This window comes from Pelophylax lessonae (genome assembly GCF_965119305.1).
Source record: "Pelophylax lessonae genome assembly, chromosome: 1".
NCBI lineage: Eukaryota > Metazoa > Chordata > Amphibia > Anura > Ranidae > Pelophylax > Pelophylax lessonae.
The window spans coordinates 191,492,438-191,504,645 of NC_138768.1; the positions used below are offsets into that span (position 1 = coordinate 191,492,438).

General features: G+C 45.4%; 1 protein-coding gene across 1 annotated transcript in view; it reads right to left on the reverse strand.

Moving 5' to 3' along the window:
- DTWD2 (DTW domain containing 2) overlaps positions 1 to 3,705 on the reverse strand; it is a 425,138-nt gene extending 421,433 nt beyond the window's left edge. Inside the window, exon 1 of the mRNA XM_082251766.1 lies at positions 3,503 to 3,705. The gene's annotated coding sequence lies outside the window, so the exon portion shown is untranslated. The remainder of the gene's footprint in view (positions 1 to 3,502) is intronic.
- Positions 3,706 to 12,208: the final 8,503 nt, after the last annotated feature.

Genomic DNA, 12,208 nt, shown 5'->3' on the forward strand with positions numbered 1-12,208 from the left:
TGCTCACCACTATAGAATTTGGAAGAAGGGCAATGCAGGAAGCCCTTTCTTCATCTAAATAAAACAATTTTCTTTGTGTTTAGCATCTACCCACCCTTTGTCAGCTAGTTATTTATCACATGTATGCTGCCATGGAGGTGCCAGGAAAACGGAAAAATGTATCATACTTACTGGTGCCTATCCATGGCAGCATACGCTCCCTCCCTCAGTATTCTATATTACAGGAGGATGCTGGGGGAAGGGAGGCGTCTTTATTTTATGCTATTCACTAGTCCTGAAGGCGGAGTAGAGGCGGAGCTCTATCACATGTATGCTGCCATTGATAGGAACCAGGAAAGGAAAATTACAGTAAGTAGGATGCAATTTTCCATTTTTATAACAGAGGGTTATAACATGTCATATTTGTTTTGTCATCTGTGGGGAGATTTACCCTCACTTCCTGTTCCATAGCCAAAGCAGAAAGTGAGGGAACCCTGGGATGTCACCAGAATTAGTGTCCATATTGGAATATTTCCACTCTATTCCTGTTCTAGTTACAACCCAAAATTTGGGATTTTCTTTCACTTTCAGTCTTAGGCTCCATTCACACCTGAGTGTAGTGCAGCGACAGCTGCTGCAGCATGTTTAATTTAATTTTTTTTTTTGTTTTTTTTTAGTGGAGCAATTTTGGAGTGGTACTATTAATTTAAATGAGCTTCCCTCTGCTCCAAAAACGATCCAAAGAAGCTCATGTACCGAATCTTGGACCAGAGCCAGGAGCAATTGCGTTTGCGATTTGTGCATTGATTGTAGTGCGTCTTGTCTTGTTGCTCGACAATTGCGGCAGAATCACACCACATTTGAGGTGCCATTATTAAATAATGGCATCACAAACGCATTCCGTGTTTTGCCACAATTCTGGAATTGGAGGCAGAATCGTGGCAATTCCGACCGCGATCCAAATCGCTCAGGTGTGAATGGAGCCTTAACCACTTCAGCCACGGAAGGTTTTACCCTCTTAATGACCATGCCAATTTTTGCGATTCGGGACTGCAATGCTTTAACTAGCAATTGTGCAGTCGTGCGATGCTGTACCCAAATACAATTGATGTCCTTTTTTTATTCACAAATAGAGCTTTCTTTTGGTGGTATTTGATCACCTCTGCGGTTTTTAGATTTTGCACTATAAAACAAAAAAAGTATATAAAGTATATAAATATATATTTTTTTTACTTTCTGCTATAAAACATTTCCAATATTTTTTTTATCAGTTTTGGCCAATTTGTATTCTGCTTCATATTTTTAGTTAAAAAAAATAAATAAATAATCGCAAAAAGCGTATATTAATTGGTTTGCGCCAAAGTTATAGCATTTACAAACTATGGGATAGCTTTTTGGACTTTATTTTTTTGTTGTTTTTATTAGTAATGGCGGCGATCAGCGATTTTTAGCAGGACTGAGACATTGCGGCGGACAAATCTGACATTAAGTGACACTTTTTGGGGACCAGTGACACCAATACAGTGATCAGTGCTAAATAATATGCACTGTTATTGTATAAATTACACTGGCAGGGATGGGGTTAATACTGGGGGTGATCAAGGGGTTAAGTGTGAGCCTAAATTGTGCTTGCTAACTGTGGGGGGGGGGGAGGCTCACAGAGATCGGTGTTTCAGCTTAGCTGAGACACATGATCTCATTGTGCCTGACAGGACAGCCGTCTGCCTTGTTTACATAGGCAAGCCGCTCTGCTGTCAGTTTCTCTGAAGATCGCGTGAGGCCGGCGGCGATGGAGCCCCCTCCTCCCTCGGTCTGGATCACGCTGTGTCTGATCACAGCGGGAGCGCGCACCGCCGAGACCGCGTGCAAATAATCACGTAGATCTATGTGAATATGTGCAGCAGAGCCACCCTGCCGCAGTAAATCTAAGTGGGGCAGTCAGCAAGTGGTTAACAATAACAATAAACAGGACAAATAGAGATGGTGAATCTCCGTAACGGGAGTATAGACAGCAATAGAAACTGATAAGTGTTCTAATCCTCTTCATTCTATTCCAAACGTAAAAAGAAAGGTTTTGCCTTTATTTATACTTTAAAGTAGAAGTCCACCCAAACATTACATTTCCTGCATCTACTGACATCCACAATCTAACACTAACCTGTATCTACAGTCCTCCACAATCTAACACTAACCTATCTAGCCCTGTAATGAAGAAATCAGTATACATACCTTTTTTTAAGCCGATCCGACCTGATCCCAGCCTGAGCTGTCATCTGCGGCTTCGCTGTGTAGGTGGGTGTAGACTAGAGGACACAGCTGACAACGGAAGCCCCATAGTAAGTCTATGGGTGACATCACTTCCCATTCATTTACCAGCAGTTGTTGGCTGTGTCCTCTGCAGAGCTTCCGCCACTGGAGACTGGGTCGGATCGGCTTCAAGAAAGGTATGTATACTGATTTCTTCCTTACAGGGCTGGATGGGTTAGTGTTAGATTGTGGATGTCTGTAAATGCAGGGATTTTAGTTTTAGGGTGGACTTAAACTTTAAAGCGGAGTTCCACCTAAAACAAAAAAAAATTACATAAAAATACCCCCGGGACAGTCAGGGCTAGTACATTCCACAATGGATAGCCTCTGAACTGTCCCGGGTTGCACTTACCTTTTAGAAGAAATACTTACCTTGAAAATGTCTTGTCCAGCGCTGCCATCTCAGGTGTGGGCAGCTGAAGCCAGCGCGATCCTCTTCTGCGTCCTCTTCCGTCCTCTTTGGTCCCACGATGCACTGCACCGGCCCCGCCGTCACTTCCGGGGCTGCAGCGTCATCCCTGTACAGCTTCTGGGCATGCCCAGAAGCTGTTTAGCAAGGTATGACGGCGCCTGAACCGGAACTGACGTCGGGGCCGGTGCAGGCGCATTGATTCCTGGGAGCGATGACGTTCAGCTCCCAGGAATCATTGCAAGCCAGGAAGTGATGGCGGGCCGTGGCCGCAGAGGGAGGAAGAGGAAGTAAGGTAAGTATATTTTCTTCTAAAACAAGGTAAGTAAAAAAAAAAAAAAAATTGCTATTATCCATTTGTTTTTCAGGTGACCCGGAGCAAGGAGATGGACCGAAGTTAAATTTTAGGGTGGAACTCCACTTTAAGAATACAGAACACATACTTAAATAGTTATTTTTAACCAGGGATTTTTAACCAGCGCAGGGATGCACAGTCTTATTGTTGTCTATTGCGATGCAGCAGCTGCACAGACACAGTTCCTGCTCCCAATATAACATCCATACAGGTGCATTCAGGGCCATGCACCTGTGCCCTTATGGGTGTCACATGGGGGGGAAGAGGCTGTGTCCATGCGGCCGCAGTGTCCCAAATGACAGCTATGGGACTGCCTCAACATATGCATCCCCATGCTGGTAAACACAGCTAAGCACGGGGCACGGATGTGATCATCGCATGTGAATGGGGTCTTATTGAACACTGTACAGGAAAGCACTCACATAGAAACATATAGTACAGAATGTGCTTACCACCAGTAGAGCAGAGCACCAAACACACTGAAAAAGTGGGTGTCAAGTGTTGATAGTGATATCCATAAATCAGCAGCACCCCTTTATCACAGACAGTCCCATACAGTGATTGTACACAGTGCCTGAACTGTAGATCGCTCTCCCACTGTCCTCAGACTTGCTGCTGCATTTCCCCACAATGTTACTCTGTGTTTCCCTTCCTGGAAACCAAGCCTCACTTTCATTTACCCACAGTGCCCTGTCTCAGACTTCCTTCACGTTGCTTTGGCAACCACAGCTAACAGGAACAGAGATCCTAAAATGTCAATCAACCAACTTTATTGAAAACAAATCCAACGTTACATTTGAAATGCTTGAATCCAGCTTAGACCGTGCAAAGATTTTCTAGCACAGTCAGCTTTCTCATAATCACTAGCCCAGTTTGCAACAAACTCATGATCCCAGTCCTCAACACTTCTCCAACTGGGAACAGATCTTCATCTCGAGGGATCAATACACAAAACATTTCCTTATAGCAATCCATCTACTCTTCATTGTGTTTTTTTAATTATGAAATCAAAACCAACAAATATCCCTGAAATATATAAATACTGACAATAATTTAAAAAAAATTGAAAGGACATAAAAATTGTTAAAAAACAAAAGTTAAAGCGGAGTTCCGGGCACAGATCTCATTTTTTGATGAACATACCCCCGGGACAGTCAGGGCTACCACATTCCACAATGGCTAGCCTCTGATCTGTCCCGGTTCGCACTTACCTGCAAGAAGAAATACTTACTTTGAAAATTTCTTCCACAGCGTTTCCATCTCTCTTGTGGGCAGCTGAAGCCGGCGCGGTCCTCTTCGGTGTCTTCTTCCGCGTCTTCTTCTCCCAGAATGCGCCGCACCGGCCCCTCTCGTCACTTCCGGTGCGGCGCCGCATTCCTAAACAGCTTCTGGGCATGCCCAGAAGCTGTTTAGCAGGGGAATGCGGCGTCGCCCGGAAGTGACGTGCGGGGCCGGTGCCGTCGCATTGATTCCTGGGAGCTATGACGTTCAGCTCCCAGGAATCATCGCGAGGCAGGAAGTGACGGGGTGAGCCACGGCGCTGGAGGAGGAAGTACCCTGAGGTGAGTATTTACGATCTTCGATTACAAGGTGAGTGTACAAAAAAAAAAAAAAATAACCATCCAATTCCTTTTCAGGTTATGTGTAGCTAGCGGAGGGGCACAAAAAAAAATACCGATTTTGTGCCCGGAACTCCGCTTTAATGCCTATATTTAACCCCTTAGGAGCCAGGGTCTGACATGTATATATCCAGTCTCCCTCCTATAGTAGTTTAAAGCATATATATGGTCAAAATTTAAAATCATATATTAATTTCCACATTATATTGGTAATATGTTCAGTTCTATTATTTTGAACAGTCTTGAAGTGTAAACAGTATAAGTGTCAGTGCTGCTCTAGATAACAAATAAAGTGCTAAGTGCAAAATTAGCAAAATTAGCAGTGCAAAATATTCAACAAAAGTGCATAATGAGCTTTTAAAAATAAATGTAAATGTCCTCTAGTCATCAACCAATAAATAGTCCTTTTTAAATAAAGTGCTTATGCCATAAATCAGGTTGATTAACATATAAGTCCTTTAATATAATAAAGTGCCTGTGCTGTAAATCAAATGATGTGCAGAGCACTCCGTGCTCCCCTCCTGTGTCCACACTCACCAGATGGGGAAATGGTGCATAAATTGCATTCTTTGCAGTTATGCCTTTGGATGGAAGAATACAATTTATGCACCATTTCCCCATCTGTTTGTTAGGTGATGACTAGAGGAGATTTAAATTCATTTTGCATTGCTCATTATGCACTTTTGTTGTATATTATGCACTGCTAATTTTGCACTTAGCACTTTATTTGTTATCTAGAGCAGTGCTGATACTTATACTGTTTATCAAAGGGACTATTTAGCCTCATATCAACAGCAGCCTAGTATCAGGAAACACATATTTGTCACAGGAGCAGCACTGATACACACTTCAAGTAATCTTGAAGTTTCTCAACTTAACCGGTTGCCGACCGCCGCAAGTACATATACTGTGGAGGTCAGCCCCGGCCAGGCAAAGTGACCTACTGGTACGTCACTAGCCTGGGAGCCCATAGCGGGCGAGCGCGCGCCGCCGGAGGCGCGCTCCCGCCCCGACTCGTTTACGGACACCTCCGTGCGTGTGTCCGCCGGTCACTCGCGATCGTCCGCTGTGCAGGGAGAAAGGCAGGCGTCTAATGTAAACAAAGCCGCCTGTCATTCTTCCCTGTGTAAAAGCACAGATCTAACGGTCCTGCTATGTAGGACCGTTGATCTGTGCTGTTACACACACAGCCACATCCCTGCACAGTTAGAAGCACGCCCCTAGGGACACACTTAACCCCTCCTTCACCAATAAAGTTAACCCCTTCCCTGCCAGTGTCATTTTTACAGTAACAGTGCATATGTATAGCACTGATTACTGTAGTGATGTCACTGGTACCCCCAAAAGTGTCAAAAATGTCAGTCAAGGGTCCGATCTGTCCGCCGCAATGTCGCAGTCCCGCAAAAAAAATCGCAGATCACCGCCATTACTCGTTAAAAAAAAAAACAACAAAAATGACAAAAATCTTTCCCTTAGTTAGTAAACGCAATAACTTTTGCGCAAACCAATCAAAACCAATCAAACCAATCAAAATACCTTTATTGTGATTTTTTTTACCAAACATAGGTAGCAGAAAACAAATTGGCCAAAAATTAAAAAAAATTTAGATTTTTACATTTTTTGGGGGAATTTCATTTAAAAAAATTTGAAAAATATTGTTATTTTTGCAAAATTGTCGCTCTTTTTTTGATTATAGCGCATGATCAAAAAATCGCACAGGTGATCAAATACCACCAAAAGAAAGCTCTATTTGTGGGGAAAAAAAAGACGTCAAATTTATTTGGTACAGCGTCGCACAACCGCGCAATTGTCCGTTAAAGTCACGCAGTGCCGAATCGCAAAATACCCCCTGGTCAGAAAGGGGGTAAAATCTTCTGGGGCTTAAGTGGTTAATTCATGAAGATCCCCAGACACGTACTCCCTTGAATTCTGTGACACATAGTCACAATGTCCTGTGAGTAGATACTGCTGTGGCACACATTTCACAGAGCCAGCCTTCTGAACTACAGAGGTGCTGTGAAAAGTCTTAGGAGGCGGAGTCAGAAAAAGAATCTCCTTCTCAGTGTTGCTCTGGGATCACTGTGCTCTTTACGTTATTCACCTGGGCTTTTGCTTTCTCCTTCTCAATGTTGCTCTAGGATCACTGCGCCGTTTATGGCATTTCACCTTGGCTCTTCCTATCCTCTTCTCAAAGCTTGCGCTGGGATCACTGTGTCATGCTGCTTTTCATTTCAGTCTGCTGCTTTGCTCTGTTTCTATGGGGAACGCTGCCCAGTCAGACCTCCCATTGCTTTTAAGGTATAGGGATTAGGTAAGTAGTGAAGATTGAGAAAAAGAGAGCCAATATCTACAGCCCTATAAGGACCTCAAGATGGTGGAAACCCTCGAAAGGTCAAGACAAGTCGCCATCTAAGAGTAGACATCAAGTCAATGTTGATCAAGGTCATCTTCTTGCCACTCATTATTATTGCTCCCCGTTTACAAACATCACAGGTTACCAGCCCTAATAGTTACTGCATTTGTGGTGGAGAGTCATTGCCTGCCAAGCTAATATGTCAAGTCTGCCTGGAACAAGAAGGATACAGCCCTGCAAGGACCTCAAGATCGAGGGAGCTTTTTAAAAGCCAGAACATTTACCATTTAGGGGCAGACATCCAAGCAATGTTGATAAAGGTCATCATCTCTCCCTTCATTATTATTTACAAGCACCACAGGTTACCAACCCTAATGGTCACTGTGTTTGTGGTGAAAAGTCATTGCCTGCCAAGCTAGTATGTCAAGTCCGCTTGGAGGAAGCGACAAAGAAGGGGATGTCTGGATGTCTTGATTAAAGAATTGGCCAAGGAGTTGATACACGAAGCCTATACTTCCTAATCTGTGCCTAAATTGCCTAGCACTTCCAATCAAAGCCAGTAGGTGGTGTCTACATTGGAAAGCTTGTCAGAAGAAGGCATTACAGGGGCCACAGGCTTTGATGTTTTTCAAGGGCAGTTAAGGACGCAATTGCCTGGAGTGAGGTGGAGGAAACTCTCCACAAGGTTAGAAAGTACTCATTTCCCTTCACTGAACAACTGGAGGAGGTAATCCAGGAAGAATGGAAGGGGTCAGAGAAAAAGGCCTGTATAAACAGGTTGTCAAAACTGTATACCCCATAAAAAGCTAAAGGTCAACCTGCTGCGGTCTCCTCCGATGGTGGATGCATCATTAATGCAGATGGCAAGACACGTCACCTTGCGGTTACATTCAAGCAAGTCCGAAAATTAGACCCAGCTCTGAAATGTTTCTAAGTACTGTAGCATCTGCAGATGCCTGCAGACCAGCAATAACCAGTCCATGTGCTGAGTGAGTCTAATGGAAGTGGTTTCATAATTATCAACCAGCTGCTGCACCTGCAGGACTATGAGGAAAGAGGCAGGGTCTGCATCCCTTTAGTTGTGATTTTCTATCGGGAGTATCTTATCAAAAATTCAATTTTTGTTGCAGTGGATGCCAAGAATCTGACATGTAACTTTGTGCAGACTTCTGGAAAAATCAGTGAGCCAATTACTCAAATAGGAAATGATGTTTCAGGGGGGCGTCTGTACACATTCTGTGTATAGAACAACTCCAGATAGCCTTATTGCCTTGCATTTTTCAGAAAATTACAGCCCTGCAGATTGAAAAGAAAAGTGGAGTCACCCTTTAAAGAAGCTCTTCTGGAGGAAGTGAAGAGAGACAAGGCAGGAACAGCTTTGTAGGAGCTGAAATTGGCGGGAGACTATGCGGCGGATGTGTCAGTAGATGTCAATTGATGTTTTTCAAAAGTGGTGTTCCCTGTGTTCATGACAAGGAGGTCATTATTGCTGAAGCAATGGTCAGTGGGTCCCTCCTTAAAAATAAAACTGGTGCAAGATACCAGACAACGGATCCAATCTATTGGGAGTAGTCAGGATACAGCCATCTCAAGGTTGACCACTAGCAGGTCAGGGTGAATATCATCTGAAAAAAAAAAAAAATCAGAAAAGGTCCAGCATACATTCGGCAACTCCCAAGTAGATACAAGGAGGCAAACTCCACGGACCGGGAAAAAGATTAGTAAAGGAACTGGAGAAGTACCCAATCTTCATTATCAAAGCCTTAAAAATCGAAGGCACCTGTCTTGGGATAACAGCAGAAGTCCTTTTAAGGGTGCACTCATCCAGGGGGTGCCTGCGTGAAGCTTTGCGCACACACCTGGATGGTAAATATTCAGGATCTGTGGGCCATATCAGCTATATTGGTGTGATATTGGTGAAAATTTAAAGGATGTCCACCTTCTGATCTCTTCCAGCCAGCCAGGCTACCAGATTTGATGGAAAAGTAAAAAAAATCTGGTCCAGTTTGTAGCTTGAATAAATGAAAATTAGCAATTGTGAAGGTTCCAAGTCCCCAGAGGAGATGAGGATTAGGTTCACCTCTGTTCAGGGCCAGCGCTACCACTAAGGGAAGTTAGGCAGCCACCTAGGGCGCACTGCCAACTAGGGCGCCTGACCACTGGTTTCCCTACTAAGCCTCCCTCTCCCGAGTCCCACCGCCGCCTGTGCTGTGTAGCCACTCCGGACCATCACTGAGTGTATAGGCGCTGCGGCAGCACTGAAGGACCGAGTTCTGACAGTGACAGAACAGAGGCGGCCCTCGCCTCTATGATCCATGCCAGACCAGAGCTTTAGATCATCCATCCCTGGTCCCTCCCATGAACCATGTCGAGACCAGTTACCACAGCCAGCCAGCTCTGCTCTGCCCTTCTCCCCTTTATCTAGCAGCAGAGCAGAGTCACGTGAGGATCCGATCAGTGGAGCTCCGGGGATCGGTACCTGGAGGTATGTGTGACACAGCTGGAGGAGCATGGACCAGAGACACTGCCGAAGCAGGGCTGGGTTTGTGTCTGGAGACTGAGAGAGAAAACCGTTGGCAGCAGAGCAGAGCCCTGGTGGTAAGTGAACTGTGAACAATGAAGAACACATTGAGATTCTATAACTGACTGTATAGTGTGTATATATATGACTTATATGTCCTTAGACTCCTTAAATGTGTGATGTTATCCCCCCTCCTCCTCCTCCCCTCCTCCTCCCACCCTCCTCCTTCTCTCCCCCTCCTCCTCCCTTCTCCCTCCTCCCTCCCTCCTCCTCCTCCTATCCCCCTCCTCTCCCCCTCCCCTTCCCCCTCTGCAGCCCAAGGCTGAAGAAATAGGTGGAAAGGCGCTGCAAAAATCTTCATCCCCGCCACCTCCACCATATTCATGGGCAGGGCAAAGGGGGTGGAGTCAGGGGCGGAGCCAATGGGGGAACAGCAAAATAAGGTTTCGCCTAGGGTGTCAAAAATCCTTGCACCAGCCCTGCCTCTGTTCCTAGCAAAAAAAAATTCAAAATCAGCTTCTTTAATTTATTCCTTCCACCACCATCCCCTGCCTGATCCCATTCTTCCCACCACCATCCCTCTGCCTGATCCCATTCCTCCCACCACCATCCCTCTGCCTGATCCCATTCCTCCCACCACCATCCCTCCACCTGATCCCATTCCTCCAACTACCATCCCTCCGCCTGATCCCATTTCTCCAACCACTATCCCTCCGCCTGATCCCATTCCTCCAACCACCATCCCTCCGCCTGATCCCATTCCTCCCACCACCATCCCTCCGCCTGATCCCATTCCTCCCACCACCATCCCTCCGCCTGATCCCATTCCTCCCACCACCATCCCTCCGCCTGATCCCATTCCTCCCACCACCATCCCTCCCCCTTATCCCATTCCTCCCACCACCATCCCTCCGCCTGATCCCATTCCTCCCACCACCATCCCTCCGCTTGATCCCATTCCTCCCACCACCATCCCTCTGCCTGATTTCATCCCTCCACCACCATCCCTCTCCCTGATCTCATCCCTCCCACCACCATCCCGCCACCTGATCCCATTCCTCCCACCACCATCCCTCTGCCTGATCCCATTCCTCCCACCACCATCCCTCTGCCTGATCTCATCTCTTCACCACCATCCCTCTGCCTGATCCCATTCCTCCCCACCACCATCCTTCTGCCTGATCCCATTCCTCCCCACCACCATCCCTCTGTCACTGTCACTTATAATTAGTGCATTTAGGACAGAAACGCATTTCAGGTCTTTGTTAAAACAATCTGCTGAGCAACCCAGAACTAGTTTGTGAGAGAGTCAGTCTATTCTACATTTTTACAGCTCTTATGGCAACGAAGCCTTTCTGTTTTTCTTCCAGATGTAAGGAATGCTCCTTTGTTCTCTGTAATGAACTGAAAGTAAATAACTTGTAGCCCTCTTTTGGGATGAGAATTACCCTCCCCAAATAGGATATTGCACAAAGAGCAAATGACAATAAAAAAATTGAGTTCTTCTGACTGCTTGAATTTTTGGATAAAAACGTGGGCATTAATCGTGATGCAGCGCAAAATCAAATCAAATTGAACCGAAATGTTGATAGAATAATCGTAATCCAATCGAATCATGAGACCAGTGAAGATGCTCACCCCTTATACTAATACTCCACTAGTGTGTGTCAGCCCTGAATTCTGAAAAATACAAAGCCCTGAAGCTTTGTATAGCAAATAGGCGTTCACCAGAGCCAATTGGAATAAGCATACAGACACTTTTTTGTACCAGAGTCTGGCCTTACGGACAATTAAGTACGGCAACATCATCTGGTCATTGAAGTCTACCCCTCCCATGTTAAGGTTGTAGTCATGGACACAGAGGGGCTTCTCAACAACACCAGTCGCCGTTGTAATTTGGAAAGACGTATCTGCGTGAATGGAAGACAGAACGAAAACATTCTGTGTGTCCTCTACTTCACTGCAAGCAAATTACTACACTTCAAGCAGGCTCTCTCCCTCCGTCTAAGTCGGGAATATACAAGCCATTAAAGGAAGCCCCGTCGATTAGGTTGCATGGTGCCACATGCGCCAATTCCAGAATCAAAAAGATGACTAAAAAGTGGCACGCTGGTGTAATAATTGTCCACGTATAAATGGTACCCCTTTTCGAATTAGGGTGACACCAAGTCCCAAACAATCTAGCCGCTGCTCCCTATGTAGTCCGGGCAGTCGGGGGGCTCCACGCTGCTACTTTTTCCTCGGAAACTACATGTATGCCCTGTCACAGAGCTTATACATCTTGACCCCATATCTGGCACGCTTGCTGGGGAGAAACTGTTTGAAAACAAGGTGGCCAGAAGATTTAGTCAGGAACTCATCAACGCAGACAGCTTGTTGGGTCATATACAAGGCTGTAGGTTGAAGTGATTTACGATGGGCCAATTTTTGTGGAGCTGGTCATATCCATGGTCACCCTGAGGACGACAGAGTTGATTGTCATTGAAATGCATGAAGCGCAAGATTTGCTCGTATCTAGTTCTGGCCATGGCAGCAGAGAACACAGGCATATGATGAATTGGGTCAGTGCACCAATATCACCGCAACTCACTCTTTTTAGTAATGCCCATGATGAGAGATAGGGCCAGAAAGGTTTTAAATTCAGAAACAGTAATATGCTTCCATC